Here is a 13,446-nt window from a genome sequence, read left to right on the forward strand (position 1 = left end):
TGAGGACCATAAAATGGCTGCTTTTATAATAAGGAACAACATATTTACACCTTAAACATATCGTTTGTATACAGACAACTAACCTGGTAATGCAGACTGTGTAATCAGCATATAAATTGCTCATAAACTGTACAGTAAATGTAATTTCGGCAGGATGGGCAATTACTGAGCTGAGCTACTAATCAGACTTCAAGTGACTTGGTTCAAACTGAGATATTTTGTTTGGTACAACCACACAGCAGGGGTCAACAACCATTTTTCCATGGCACACAGAAAAATTCAAAGATTAATTTCTTAGTATGTTGTGCAATATAACCGTCATATAGAAACAAGCTTGTATGGGCCGTACACGTAACGATATTGTTGTGTTACATGAACACCTGAAAGACGCTGCCCCTTTTCAGTCATATAATTTAAAATTCAACCCATTAAATACTGCTGATACACATTAAAACCCCATTAAATGGTCTTATTCCATCATCACCATTTTAAAACATTGATCAGGAAAAAGGGAATAGCGCCCTACGCAGCTGAAATTACCATGGGTGACAGCAGTACATGACAGCTGACACCCTGCGGTATCAGCCCGTCCGGTTTTGTTAACAATTGAGGCCAATTAGGCCCGTAAATAACACTGTCAATCATGAGAGCAGTATCTAAGTGGGTAAAAGGGGGTTAAAAGGATCGACCTCCCGCAATCGTATTCGCAGGTGCCGATTGTTGTCATTGTACACTAAGGTCATCCCATGACCCCAGGCTATTAGCAGGGTCTCACAGGCTCTATTAGTGACTCACTGACAGGTCACCAGCACTGCAGTACACGAGTATTACAGTGCATGAGACCAACGATGAAAGTAAATATTATAAATGTTCCACAGTGGGACTAAATGAAAAATTGAAAAAAAAAGCACAAAAATCACAAAAGCCGTTTTGTCACTAAAATCACAGTGTTGTGGTAAAACAAAGATAAAAAAGTAAACAGAATTGGTATTACCGCCTCCAGAACGACCTGATCTATAAAGCTGTCACGTTATTTATTCCGTATGGTGAATACCGTCGACATACAAAATATTTTAGAAAAAGTCAGAAGTAGAAGTGACAATGCCAAATTGTTTTGCAAAAAATAAGCCCTCATTTGGCTTTTTGTCGAAAAAAGTTGCAGCTCTCAAAATAAGGTTGTGCAAAAAGAAATTCATTTTTGTAAAATATTGTTTTTAAGTCTGTAGAAGCAGCAAAACAAAAAAATATAAATCTGGTATTGCTGTAATTGTACTGACCTAAAGAACAAAACGGTCTTATCACTTTAACCGCACGGTGAGCGGAGCAAAAAAATAGATAAAAACAGTTACTGAATTGCTGGTTTTTGTTCATTCTGTGTCTGAAAAACCTGAATAAAAAGCTGTCAAAAATGTTATGTACCTCAAAAAGGAACAAAAAAATCTCCAACTCGTCGCACAAAAAAAATCAGCCCTCATACAGCGCTGTTCACTAAAAAATTAAAAGCTGCATCCCTCAAATATGGTGAAAAAATATTTATTTTTGTTTAACTGTGTGACAGCAGCAAAACATAAAAAACTATATCAATTTGGTATCACTGTAATTGCACGACCCGAAAACTAAAGTTGTCTAATCACTTACACCACACAAAAATGAAAATAAGAACTATTCTTGTACTGCTGTCTATATGTTCATTGTGCCTCCCAAAACTCAAAACAAGGCTAGGGTCACATTTATCCTGTGCTCTCCGCTGTGCTCCTTCATTAGGGTTTCTGTGTAAATCCACAAAACCGTGATTCAAACAAAACTCTTGATGGAACCACTCACTTATGAGGCAAATGTAGTCCTTTTGGAATGGCATCTTTTTAGCCCACAATTCTGTGACGCCTAAAAAGATAGATACTATTGGAACAGATGCCAAACGAAGTACAAAGTGTCTCTATCTACCTCATTATGGTGGGTGATTTCGTCGGAGGTCTGAATTGCATTTTTGTGGGGTTTACAGTACATGGAAACCCCGTCGTAAGTGCTCAGCGATCCGTAGAACACAAGAATGTGATCCAGCCTTTTACTAGAAGTGATCAAAAAAGTTATGTACCCCAAAATGCTACCAATAAAACCCCTAATTTACCCTGCAGAAAAGCAACCCTCACTCAGATTCGTCATCTGCCACAGGAAAAATAGGAGTTCCAACGTTACTGGCAGAACAGACTATGGAAAAGTCACATGGCTCCTACTTCCTTAAATAAAATCCAGTGAAATCTGAGCTCCCAAACCCAAATGTCTCACCACCTACTTCTGAGTCCCACCGTGCCTAAACCACAGTAAGAGGCCACTTGTTTAGCATTATAGTAATGGGGAGAGAGCACATAACAATTTATGGGGTGCATGTCTCCAGAAGCACAATGTATAAAGGCACTACAAACTACACTGTATGGGGGCACAATGTATCCGAACTAAACTGACAGATTTGCAATTCTCCAGAATAAAGCATGGAGTGGATGTTACAAAATAATCACTGTAGTCATAGATTGATTCAATGAAAGATACAGTTTCTACAATGATGTCACTTCATTGTTTTTCAGCTGTTCTGGCACCTTTGGGGCTCCGCAAAAATCGCCTGCAAACTATTCTGGCAAAATGTGTGCTGTAAAAGCCAAATAACGAGGGACTGGGCTAAGCTATTCAAAAGGAATCTGTGTTCACAAAGCCAAGTAGTGCTCACTTACATACAATCCCTGCCGTGTGCTCAAACAGTAGTGTACAATCACATATGGGGTACTGAGATGTTTGGTAAAAATTGCAGAACACATTATAGAGTCCATTTTCTCCTGTCACCCCTCATGGAAATTATAAATTTGGTGCTAAAACACTATTTTATAACAGATAAATGTTATAATGTTTTGTGGATTACCTGTAGGTTAAAAATGCTCAATACACCGCTAGATTAATTTCTTGAGGGGTCTAGTTTCCAAAATGGGGTCACTTCTGGAGGGTTTCTGCTGTTTTGGCACCTCAGGGGCTCAGCTAATGGAGACTACAATCTGTTAAAACGGAATCTGTGTTCTAAGAGCAAAGTAGCACTCCTTACATCTGATCCCTGAAGTGTGCTCAGACGTGTACAATCACATATGGGGTACTGCCATGTTCATTAAAAATTGCATAACAAACTATGGGGTCTATTTCTCTACTGTTAACCCTTGTGGAAATTATACATTTGGTGCTAAAACAGTATTTTAGTGGAAAAAGTCATTTTTTGTTTTTACTTCTAAGTGTTATAAAGTCTTGTGAATCACTTGTAGGTTAAAAATGCTCAGTACACCCCTAGATGAATTCCTTGAGGGGTCTAGTTTCCAACATGGGGTAACCTATGTGGGATTTCTGCTGTTTTGGCATTTCAGGGGCTCTACAACTGTGTCATGACATTCACAATCTATTCCAGCCTATTTTATGTTCCAAAAATCAAATAGCGCTCTTTCCTTTCTGAATCCTGCCAGGAGTTCAAACAGCAGTTTTTGACCACATATTGGGCATCTTTGCATTTGGAAGAAATTTCATAACAAATTATGAAATCAGTTTTTTCCTATTATCCATTGTGAAAAGTACAAATTTGTGGCTAAAACAACATTTTAGCAGAAAAAGCGTATTTTTGGTTTTCACATCCATATTTTAAGTTCTGTGAAGTGCCTACAGGTTCAACAAGCTCAGCCCCCTCCCAGATGAATTCCTTGATGGGTCTAGTTTCACAATGTTTTGGTACCTCAGGGGCTCTGCAAATGAGACATGGTGTCTGAAATCTATTCCAGCCAAATTTACATTCCAAATACCAAGTGACACTTCTTTCCTTCCGAGTCCTGCCATGTGTCCAAACAGAACTTTTTTGACATGTGGTGTATCGCCACTCTAAGAATAAAGTGGGTAGTCCTCTTTTCCATGTTACCACTTGAAAAAGTGACAAATTTGGTGCTAAGGCAACATTTTTGTTAAAAAAAATTGAAAATTTTCAATATGACGACCTAATGTTATCAAATTCGGTATAGCACTTGTGACTTCAAAATGCTCAATATTCCCCTGGATATAATCCTTGAGGAGTGTAGTTTCCAAAATGCAGTCACATGTGGGGGATTTCTGCTGTTTGGGTGGCTTAGTGGCCCTGCAAATGTGACATGGCGCCCGCAATTTATTTCAGTCAAATTTATGTTCCACAATACAAAGGGTGCTCCTTCTCTTCCGAGGCCTTGCCATTTGTCCAAAAAGAGGTTTCTGGCTACATGTGGGATATTGGCGCTCTGAGCAGAAACTAGGTAACAAATTGTGGGGTCCATTTTATTGTGCTATTCCTTGTAAAAGAGAAAAATTGAGGCTCAAGCATCATTTTAGATAAACGATTACAATTATTTTAAAATTTAATTAGATTTTGCATTAATTACTGGGTAGCACCTGAATGGTTGGAAAACGTCTTGACAGAAGTTCTAAGATTCTCGTCTAGATCATGTACCTTTGTGTTCTTTATGTGGTCATCTCTCAGTTTTTCTGTGGGTAACATTTTTTATTACCTTGGCTCAGTCCTTAAAGGTAATCTGTCAGCAGGTTTTTGCTACCTCATCCGATAGCAGCATAATGTAGGCAAAGAAACAATGAATCTGATGTATCACTTAGTTCACTGGGTGCCGCGGCTCTGACACAATTAGGGTACTTTCACATTGTGTTCCGGCACCAATTCAGTGGCCTCATCTGGGCATACGTCTGACTACAGACTATAATTGAGCCAGTAGGCATTTTCGAGCGTGTTTGCCTACTGGAGGCGGACACCCAGACTTAGTAGACTTACTCTACCAGCACCATTATAGTCTATGGCCCCATTAGCGAATTCATCGAAATCCCATTTTGCTGGGAGTTCGGACGTAAGCCACAATGGCGAACAATCGGATGTTGGAATGTAATGTGAAATCATAGAATGGTAGAGTTAGAAGGGACCTCCTGGGTCATCTGGTCCAACCTCCTGATCAAAACAGGATTCACTAAATCATCCCAAACACATGTCTGTCCAGCCTCTGTTTGAAGACTTCCATGGAAGGAGAACTCACCACCTCTCGTGGCAGCCTGTTCCACTCATTGATCAACCTAACTGTCACAAAGTTTTTTCTAATATCTAATCTGTGTCTCCTCCCATTCAGTTTCATCCCATTGCTTCTTGTCTTTCCTTGTGCAAATGAGAATAACGACGATCCTTCAACAATGTGACAGCCCTTGAGATATTTATAGACATCTAATAAGTCTCCTCTTAGCCTTCTTTTTTGCAAGCTAAACATTCCCAAATCCTGGAACCATTCCTCATAGGGCAAGGTTTGCAGACCGGTCACCATTCTGGTCGCTCTTCTCTGAACTTGCTCCACTTTGTTGATGTCTTTTTTAAAATGTGGTCCCACAAACTGGATACAGTATTCCAGATGAGGTCTGACCAAAGAGGAGTAGAGGGAAATAATTACTTCACGTGATCTAGACTTTATGCTTCTGTTAATACATCCCAGAATTGTATTTGCCTTTTTTTGCTGCTGCATCACACTGTTGACTCATGTTCAGTCTGTGATCTATTAGTGTACCCAAGTCTTTTTCACACATGCTGTTGCTTAGTCCTATTCCTCCCATTCTGTATGTTATTTTCATTTTTATTGCCCAGATGTTGCATTTTGCCCTATTAAAAACCATTCTGTTAGTTGCTGACCACTGCTCCAGTTTATTTATATCTTTTTGAATCCTCTCTCTCACTTCCCTAGTATTAGCTATCCCTCCTAGCTCTGTGTCACCAGCAAATTTAATCAGTTTACCCTCAATTCCTTCACCTAAATCATTGATAAAGATGTTGAACAATACAGGGCCCAGGACAGAGCCCTGTGATACCCCACTTGAGACATTCTTCCAACTGGATGTGCAGCCATTTACGACCACTGTTTGGGTCCGATCTCTAAGCCAGATATGAATCCACCTAAGAGCTGCCTTGTCCATTGCATACTAAGTCATTTTTTTTAACCCTCCGTCAGGCGCAATATAGATTCTCCTCAGTTCATGCGCAATGTCCCTGACAAGCACAGGTCAGAAAACCACCTATAGTAGCTACATATTTCAATTTCAGGACTATAGAAGTAGTCAGTGACCTTCATAGGAATGTATTAAAAGAGATTACACCAAATCAGATGCAAAAAAAAACATTTATTAACCATAAACTTATTAAAACTAAAAGTACCACTTTTCGGTAGTACCGCCAAATAGGCTCCAGTTATCTTTACTTAACTATTGCTTAAATATAAAATTATGGAAAAAAACTTAAAGGATATTGCAATTAGATGTTACTTAATTATTTTCTACTCATCTTCAGTGGTTTCAATTGCAGCAGAAGCAGCACAGGTACACTTAGAAAAGCAAGGCTGGCAGACGAAAGTTGCATGGGAAAGGCAGATTGATTCTTTACATATTTTGCAGTCATATTTAGAAAGCCTTCTGAAACCAGATACAAATGAGCAGGTAGTACAACTGCGTCTTTTAGAAGGTGGTAGAGTCGGTGTTTGTTCTGGAACGTCCTTGGGACGTCCTGTGTATTTTTATCTTTACCCAAATAATAAGCTAGATCTGTGTCTGTTTCCTCTGTATCAGTGTCATCACCATCCTGCTCTGTTCCAGAATCAGTGTTACATTCTGCTACCTCATCTTCAGATGAAATGTCACTAGATTCCTCTAAATCCTCAGTTACTGCTAGTTCTTCCTCATCATCTTCTAACAAAAAAATCTTCATTTCTTCTAAATGAAGGGGTTTAGATGAATCATACTGTTTTCTGGCCATTGCAGCAGAAAATCTGAAGCAAGAGAGAAAGAGTATGTGTTAGGGCGCAATGTGCCTTAGAAGCCACCCTCCTTTTGTCTAAGAAAACAGTACTTATGTACACTAACTTAGCATTAATCCTTCATAAAACAAGCTAAATACACAATCGTGTTGAATAAAAAAAGAAAATACTAACCTTTCAATTTGTGTTGAAATCAGGCGCAATGTGCCTGAGAAGCCAAAGTGTTGATATCTGCTCACTAGAAGGTCTGCTGAGTCACTGTGATATCAGGTTTCACAGAGCCTGTAGAGTCAGGAGATAACTAGGAGGGGTGGGGTTTTCTGATAAGTGGGCAAGGAGAGAGAAGTGAAACTAATTACTGTGTGCCTGTCAGATCTATTGCGCCTGACGGAGGGTTAACAAGTATGGTGTGAGAAACTTTGTCAAATGCTTTGCTGAAGTCAAGATATACCATATCTACAGCATTTCCCTGATCAGTGATTCTGTCATAGAAGGAAATTAGGCTAGTCTGACATGACTTTTTAGTTACAAACCCATGCTAACTCTGGTTAGTCACTTCATAATTATCCAGGTACTTGCATACATGTTGTTTATTAATTTGTTTAAAGATCTATCCTGGTATAGAAGTCAGACTCACCGGTCTATAGTTCCCTGGGTCCACCTTTTTCCCCGTTTCTTCTGCCATCTCCTTCTGTACTCTGAGATGTAATTCATCTTGACCTGGAGACTTGAATTCATTTATGTTAGCTAAGTGTTTCCTCACTAGCTTTCTGTTTATAGATATCCTGGATTCTTCTATTCCTTTAATAGGACAGTGAAGATCAGTTGATGTTATATTTCCTTTCTGAGAGAAAACAGATGTAAAATAGGAATTTAAAAGTTTGTCCTTCTCAACATCCTTTCTTACCATTTCATCATTTTCATCCTGTAAAAATCCTATAGCACCCTTAGAAATCTTAAATGAAGCATGAAGCAGAGCTGAGAAATCTAACCGTGCCTATACAACAGTTGACACAGTGAGCTGTTTATCACAGGAGGGGGTAAAGTTGGACTAGCAAATGCGTCCTATGTAGTACAAACAATGATAATCAACAGATAATAAAACCTTCATTGTAAGCAAACAACAGCATACAGTCTGATAAGTGACACATTGCTTAAATCAGTGTCTCAGCCCCTACCTCATGCTGTCCTCAGATTACATAGCAAAAACCTGCTGACAGATTCCCCTTATCCTACACCATTTATACTTACTCCTTCCATTGTTCTTCTGGTTTCTTGAGTTCTGGCATCTACACTTACTGTTTCTGAGACCTGAAGATTCTTTATAGCAAAATCCATTTTTCATTATGGTGTTTTATTGTGACTACAGGGCCACAATTCAGCCTGCACCTATCCACTGGTGACAGAAGATTTTCTGCCAGATCAGGTACAAGGTGATGCTGTAAATTCTTAGACCAGACTTACCAAGCTTTAGGGAAAAGTGAATAAGGTTGTCTGTGTCAATCACAGTACCTGTTTTGTTTTTAACGCAGTTTAGAAAAAGGATGTTGAGCTCCTGAGGACAGTGAGAACAAATTCAAACATTCAAAATGTTCAGCAGTTCCCCATTTCTGGTGGTACAAGATAGGTTTGAATCTATGTTGTAAACTGAGAGTAATTACATCATGTGATACACCCTATTGAACAATATATGATTATTGTGTATTTTAGATACACTGCTTAAATGGGTTACCCAGCACTAGAGTTGAGCGACTTTTGGTTTTTTAGGGTCGCGTTTCGTTTCGTGAAACCCGACTTTTCCAAAAGTCGGGTCGAGCAAGATCGTCCGATTATAGGGAAAAGTCGGGGTCGTCCCGAAACACGAAACCCAATGTAAGTCTATGGGGAATAAAAGTCGGCAGTGAGAGGAGGACAGGAAACACACCAACAGTGCCCATTTGAATGCCAAAAGCATCAATTCTTCTTACTTAAGCTTGTCAACCTTAATTAACTTCATAATACAAGTTACGCACTGAAAAATGGGGGTTATTTGGCTACAGACTGTGGGGGGGAGGGCTGGCTCCAAGTTTTCATGTGCCCTGGGCGAAAGAGCGCCCCTTTAACACATACCACAACTCATCATGCTCTGATACGGCAGAGAAATAGCGGTATAGTACAATGAAAAATACCTCACTTTTTACATCTCATGACGAGGCCCATCTATTTCTCCTTACAGAATCTTTGGTCCCATATAATGTTTGAAACAGTATATGATGAGCTCCACATAATGCTACAGTATATGTTGGTCCCCATGGATGAAGCTCTACTGTCTTATGGGCCCAAATAATGCTCCAAACATAATAGGCCCCATTTCTAATGCTCTAGTGTATAATGGGCCCTGTAAATGCTGCTCCAGTGTCTGATGTCCACCTTTGGAATGTTCCAGTGTATGGTGGGCCCCATCTATCATTCTCAGACGGTGTTAGGCCCAGTATGGATTGCACGTGATTGCACAAAGGTTAGAAAGGGTACCGTATCCCCGGATAACATGTATGGATAGCGTACACATTCAAAATATATGTCTCAGGAGGCAGGCTCAGACGGTGTTAGGCCCAGTATGGATTGCACGTGATTGCACAAAGGTTAGAAAGGGTACCGTATCCCCGGATAACATGTATGGATAGCGTACACATTCAAAATATATGTCTATACATCAGGAGGCAGGCTCAGACGGTGTCAGGCACAGTATGGATTTGACGGCCCAGATTACACAGCGGAGGAGCAGGGAGAGGTAAAGATTGCAAATGCTGGGGCCCTGCCCAAGCAAGGGGGGCCCACTCGTGGGCGTCGGTACTGGCACTGGGCCCCTCATAGTACAGCGGTGTGTCTGACGGCGGGTGTGCACCACCACCGTCAGAGACACTTGATTGCACTATGAGGGACCCTGTGCCAGTGCCCGCGCCCAAGAGTCGGCCTACCCACCTGTCCAGGGCAACGGCACTCGCACGGTGTCGTGCGCTAGGTGGTGACCCCGGCCATGGGGGAGGAGGCAGCACAGTTAGGGAGTTTCAGAAAGTGGCATATGTTGATGTTGGACATTCAGCTGATGCAAAAGGCAAAATAGGTGAAGTACCAGGAAGAGGTGGACCAAAGCAAGCCATTTTTCTGTCACCCTATGTGTCATCAGGGGAAGGTGGGACAAAATCCTTGGAAACCCATGCGTGGTTCATTTTAATGAAGGTTAGATCATCCACATTTTGGGTTGACAGACGGGTCCTTTTTTCTGTCAGGATTGATCCAGCTGCACTGAAGACTCTTGCCGATAGCACACTTGCAGCTGGGCAAGCGAGCTCCTGTAAGGCATATTGGGCCAATTCAGGCCAGGTGTCCAGTTTAGCGGCCCAATAGTCAAAGGGGAATGACCTGTGTGGGAGAACATCGATATGGGAGGAAAAGTAGTTTGTAACCATAGTTGACAACTGCTGTCTCCTGTCACTTTCCATCGATGCAGTATTACCAGTTGTGTGAGCGGTATTTGAAAAATCAGTCCACAACATTGTCATGAAACCCCTGTCTCCAACGCCACTTCTGCTGTGTGCACCACGAACACCTCTGCCAAGCTGCCCCCGGCCCGTACGGCTCGTGTGAGAACCATCACCGCTGCTGTGTGCTGGGAATGCCTCAAGCAACCGATTTACCAGGGTTGCTTGTTTATTAGCCAATATTAGGTCAAGGTTCTCCTGTGGCATGATGTTTTGTAATTTGCCTTTATAGCGTGGATCCAGGATGCTGGCCAACCAGTAGTCGTCATCGTTCATCATTTTGGCAATGCGGGGGTCCCTTTTTAGGATCCGCAAGGCATAATCTGACATGTGGGCCAATGTTCCCGGTGTCAATGATGCACTGCGAGTGCTGGGTGGAGGAGCACTTTCTGGCAAATCCACATCCCTCCAGTCACGAACAAACCCTGTACCAGACCTTGCCACGCCAACATTTTCACTTGCCCCACGAGATGCATCCTCCTCCCCTAAGTAATCATCCCCATCATCATCCTCCTCCTCCTCTTCTTCCTCCACCTCGTCCAGGAGAGGTCCCTGAGCAGACAATGGCTGAATGTCATCAAGGATTCCCTCCTCCTCTTCCTCCTCATCAACATTGGCTGCAGACGCCTGCTCCTTAAGGTGCGTCAAAGTTTGCATGAGCAGACGCATAAGTGGGATGCTCATGCTTAGGATGGCGTCGTCTGCGCTTACCAGCCGTGTGCATTCCTCAAAACACTGAAGGACTTTACAAAGGTCTTTCAGCTTCGACCACTGCACACCTGTCAACTCCATGTCTGCTCTCAAAGTGCCTGGCCGTGTATCCTCCCACAAATGCATTATGGCCTGCCTCTGCTCGCACAGCCGCTCCACCATGTGCAGGGTGGAGTTCCACCTTGTTGCAATGTCGATAATGAGGCGGTGGTTGGGAAGGTGGAGCAATCGCTGCAGCTTCTGCATACGAACGGAGTGTACAGGCGACCGGCGGATGTTTGCGCACAGTCTTCGCACCTTCTGGAGCAGGGCTGTTAACTCCGGATAATTTTTGAGGAAGCACTGCACCACCAGGTTCAAGGTGTGAGCCAAGCAAGGTATGTGGCTGAGTTTTGAAAGGGCTATGGCTGCCACAAAATTACGGCCGTTATCACTAACTACCTTGCCTGCCTCAAGATGTACACTGCCCAGCCATGACTCAGTTTGTCGCTTCAAGTACTCGGCCAGCACCTCGGCGGTGTGTCTGTCGCCCAAACACATCATCTGCAACACAGCCTGCTGACGCTTTCCACTAGCTGCTCGATAGGGGGACACATCGTGTGCAACAGTGGCAGCTGCAGATGGAGTGCTCGTACGACTGCGCTCTGTGGATGAGCTTTCGCTTCTGGAGGAGGAGGAGGAGGAGGAGGAGGGTCGAACGCCTACAGCCAACTGTTTCCTATACCGTGGGCTAGGCAGCACTGTCCCACCACCGCTGTCCCCTGTGGACCCTGCATCCACCACATTAACCCAGTGCACAGTGATGGACACGTAACGGCCCTGGCCATGCCGACTGGACCATGCATCAGTTGTGAGGTGCACCTTTCCGCTCACTGACTGCTTGAGTGCATGGACAATGCGGTCTTTCACATGATGGTGGAGGGCTGGGATGGCTTTGCGAGAGAAGAAGTGGCGACTGGGTAGGTCATAGCGTGGTACTGCATAGGCCATGAGTTCGCGGAAAGCTGTGCTTTCCACCAACCGAAAGGGCATCATCTCAAACGAGATTAGTTTGGCAATGTGGGCGTTCAAACCCAGTGTACGCGGATGAGAGACTGAGTACTTTCTTGACCTACTCATAGTGTCTGGGAGGGTGAGCTGGACTTGAGAGCTGCATATGGTGGAAGTAGCGGTGGACAGGGCGGACTGAGAGAGGGTTGATGATGGTGATGGAGTTGGTGTTCTTTCTGATGGCCTAGAATCAGTCTTTCGTTGATATAACAGTGGGATTCCCTGACTGCTGTGGTCTTGCAACGACACCTCAACATTTGCTGCTGTGCTAACCGGTGGGCTTACAGTGGGGGAAACAATGTAGCATTGCTGACTACCTTCGTTGTGATCAGTTGCACATGTGGCACTTAAGGTTTGGTGTTGTGTCCACGCTTGCAAGTGCATGCTGGTTAAATGTCTAAGCATGCAACTGGTATTCAAATTTTTCAGATTTTTCCCTCGGCTAAAGGTCTTTGCGCACTTCTTACAGATAACTTTGGCCTGATCATGAGGATTTTGTTCAAAAAAGTGCCACACTGCACTCTTCCTACTTTGGCAGACATTTTGCGGCCTAGCACGCTGTGATCTTTTGACCCTCTGGACAAGCTGTCCAGCAACTCTTTTGATGTTTGGAACCTGTCTTTGGAGTGCTCCGGGCCTGCCAGATAACAGCTGTTGCGATGTCGATGTCTGCTGTGGATGCTCCTCATCTGAGCTATTGGAAGCAGCACCCTCTTCCCCCAATGGATGCCAATCTGGGTCAACAACTGGGTCATCCATCACCTCCTCTTCTATGTCATGTGCACCTTCCTCTGTGTCACCGTGTATGGTGGTATAGTGTGCGGGAAGGGGCACCTGAGTCTCATCAGGGTCAGAATCTGGCTCTGTACACTGCGAGGACAATGTAGTGCTCTGAGTGAATGTACCAGCAGAATCATCCATCAGCGGCTGTGCATCAGTGCACTCCATGTCAGATTCATCTTGGCCTGGGTAATTCACCATTTCACTTGATAATCCAGGCATGGTATGTGAAAACAGCTCCATGGAGTAATCAGTAGTATGGCCTGCGTCATCCTTCAATCTTGGTTGGGGTGAAGGACACAAGGAAAGGTGTGGTTCATGAACATGAGCCTCCAATGACGACTCAGTGCTTTTACTTTTTACAACTGAAGAAGAGGAGGCGATAGAGCTGGAGGCTGAGTCAGCAATGTAAGACAAAACTTTTTCCTGATGCTCTGGCATTAAAAGCGGTTTGCCAACTCCTAGAAAACTAAGCGTTCGAGGCCTTATGTAGCCAGACGATGACGCAGGGTCAGCACCTCCTGCATTCGGTCCTATTTTGCTCTTGC

The 13,446-nt window shown here is 43.2% G+C and overlaps 2 long non-coding RNA genes across 2 annotated transcripts in view; one reads left to right on the forward strand and one right to left on the reverse strand.

The window, feature by feature from the left end:
• Positions 1–13,446, reverse strand: part of LOC141053182 (uncharacterized) — a 139,302-nt gene that overhangs the window by 99,255 nt on the left and 26,601 nt on the right. The window contains exon 2 of the long non-coding RNA XR_012220979.1: positions 7,474–7,680. This is a non-coding gene — a long non-coding RNA (uncharacterized lncRNA). The remainder of the gene's footprint in view (positions 1–7,473; positions 7,681–13,446) is intronic.
• LOC141053181 (uncharacterized) overlaps positions 1–13,446 on the forward strand; it is a 175,475-nt gene that overhangs the window by 61,431 nt on the left and 100,598 nt on the right. The gene's annotated exons all lie outside the window — the stretch shown is intronic.

Source organism: Dendrobates tinctorius, unplaced genomic scaffold (genome assembly GCF_039654945.1).
Source record: "Dendrobates tinctorius isolate UK_male_01 unplaced genomic scaffold, ASM3965494v1 ptg000165l, whole genome shotgun sequence".
In the NCBI taxonomy this organism is placed as follows: Eukaryota; Metazoa; Chordata; class Amphibia; order Anura; family Dendrobatidae; genus Dendrobates; species Dendrobates tinctorius.